Below are 2689 nucleotides of genomic sequence, written 5' to 3'. Positions count from 1 at the left end.
CTGTCATGGTTCTAGAACTAGAATACTACCCGCAGGATTCTGTCCTGGTTCTAGAACTAGAATACTACCGGCAGGATTCTGTCCTGGTTCTATAACTAGAATATTACCCGCAGGATTCTGTCCTGGTTCTAGAACTAGAATACTACCGGCAGGATTCTGTCATGGTTCTAGAACTAGAATACTACCCGCAGGATTCTGTCCTGGTTCTAGAACTAGAATACTACCGGCAGGATTCCTTCCTGGGTCACCGGTGCAGCAGGAAGACTCAATACTGAGAGAGAGTGGAGTCTTCCTCCAATAAATAAACTCAGCCAAAAGAGAAACGTCCTCTCACTGTCAACTGCGTTTATTTTCAGCAAACTTAACACGTGTAAATATTTGTATGAACATAACAAGATTCAACAACTGAGACATAAACTGAACAAGTTCCACAGACATGTGACTAACATAAATGGAATAATGTGTCCATGAACAAAGGGGGGGTCAAAATCAAAAGTAACAATCAGTATCTGGTGTGGCCACCAGCTGCATTAAGTACTGCAGTGCATCTCCTCCTCATGGGCTGCACCAGATTTGCCAGTTCTTGCTGTGAGATGTTACCCCACTCTTCCACCAAGGCACCTGCAAGTTCCCGGACATTTCTGGGGGGAATGGCCCTAGCCCTCACCCTCCGATCCATCAGGTCCCAGACGTGCTCAATTGGATTGAGATCCGGGCTCTTCGCTGGCCATGGCAGAACACTGACGTTCCTGTCTTGCAGGAAATCACGCACAGAACGAGTAGTATGGCTGGTGCCATTGTCATGCTGGAGGGTCATGTCAGGATGTGCCTGCAGGACGGGTACCACATGAGGAAGGAGGATGTCTTCCCTGTAACGCACAGCGTTGAGATTGCCTGCAATGACAACAAGCTCAGTCTGATGAAGCTGTGACACATCGCCCCAGACCATGACGGACCCTCCACCTCCAAATCGATTCCGCTCCAGAGTACAATCCTCAGTGTAACGCTCATTCCTTCGACGATAAACGCGAATCCGACCATCACCCCTGGTGAGACAAAACCGTGACTCGTCAGTGAAGAGTACTTTTTGCCAGTCCTGTCTGGTCCAGCGACGGTGGGTTTGTGCCCATAGGCGGCGTTGTTGCCGGTGATGTCTGGTGAGGACCTGCCTTACAACAGGCCTACAAGCCCTCAGTCCAGCCTCTCTCAGCCTATTGCGGACAGTCTGAGCACTGCTGGAGGGATTGTGTGTTCCTGGTGTAACTCGGGCAGTTGTTGTTGCCATCCTGTACCTGTCCCGCAGGTGTGATGTTCGGATGTACCGATCCTGTGCAGGTGTTGTTACACGTAGTCTGCCACTGCAAGGACGATGAGCTGTCCGTCCTGTCTCCCTGTAGCGCTGTCTTAGGCGTCTCACAGTACGGACATTGCAATGTTTTGCCCTGGCCACATCTGCAGTCCTCATGCCTCCTTGCAGCATGCCTAAGGCACGTTCACGCAGATGAGCAAGGACCCTGGTATCTTTCTTTTGGTGTTTTAAAAAAGTCAGTAGAAAGGCCTCTTTAGTGTCCTAAGTTTTCATAACTGTGACCTTAATTGCCTACCGTCTGTAAGCTGTTAGTGTCTTAACGACCGTTACACAGGTGCATGTTCATTAATTGTTTATGGTTCATTGAACAAGCATGGGAAACAGTGTTTAAACCCTTTACTATGAAGATCTGTGAAGTTATTTGGATTATCTTTTGAAAGACAGGGTCCTGAAAACGGGATGTTTCTTTTATTGTTGAGAACACAGAGGGGACTGAAGTACTATCACTAATTGATGATAACACAGAGGGGACTGAAGTACTATCACTAATTGATGAGAACACAGAGGGGACTGAAGTACTGTCACTAATTGTTGAGAACACAGAGGGGACTGAAGTACTATCACTAATTGTTGAGAACACAGAGGGGACTGAAGTACTGTCACTAATTGTTGAGAACACAGAGGGGACTGAAGTACTATCACTAATTGTTGAGAACACAGAGGGGACTGAAGTACTGTCACTAATTGATGAGAACACAGAGGGACTGAAGTACTGTCACTAATTGTTGAGAACACAGAGGGGACTGAAGTACTGTCACTAATTGTTGAGAACACAGAGGGGACTGAAGTACTATCACTAATTGTTGAGAACACAGAGGGGACTGAAGTACTGTCACTAATTGATGAGAACACAGAGGGACTGAAGTAATATCACTAATTGTTGAGAACACAGAGGGGACTGAAGTACTATCACTAATTGATGAGAACACAGAGGGGACTGAAGTACTATCACTAATTGATGAGAACACAGAGGGGGACTGAAGTACTGTCACTAATTGTTGAGAACACAGAGGGGGACTGAAGTAATATCACTAATTGTTGAGAACACAGAGGGGACTGAAGTACTATCACTAATTGTTGAGAACACAGAGGGGGACTGAAGTAATATCACTAATTGTTGAGAACACAGAGGGGACTGAAGTATTATCACTAATTGTTGAGAACACAGAGGGGGACTGAAGTACTATCACTAATTGCTGAGAACACAGAGGGGACTGAAGTACTATCACTAATTGTTGAGAACACAGAGGGGACTGAAGTACTATCACTAATTGCTGAGAACACAGAGGGGACTGAAGTACTATCACTAATTGCTGAGAA

At 46.2% G+C, this 2689-nt stretch overlaps 1 protein-coding gene across 3 annotated transcripts in view; it reads right to left on the bottom strand.

Annotated features, from left to right (window-relative positions):
* Window positions 1-330: 330 nt before the first annotated feature.
* Window positions 331-2689, bottom strand: part of LOC139568454 (caskin-1) — a 143573-nt gene continuing 141214 nt past the window's right edge. For all 3 annotated transcript variants that reach the window (XM_071390280.1, XM_071390281.1, XM_071390282.1), the window contains one exon: window positions 331-2689. This exon is cut by the window's right edge and continues 2597 nt beyond it. The gene's annotated coding sequence lies outside the window, so the exon portion shown is untranslated.

This window comes from Salvelinus alpinus, chromosome 2 (assembly GCF_045679555.1).
Source record: "Salvelinus alpinus chromosome 2, SLU_Salpinus.1, whole genome shotgun sequence".
Classification (NCBI taxonomy): Eukaryota; Metazoa; Chordata; class Actinopteri; order Salmoniformes; family Salmonidae; genus Salvelinus; species Salvelinus alpinus.
Note: the sequence above shows the minus strand (reverse complement) of the source record. Positions and strands in the feature narration are given on the sequence as shown.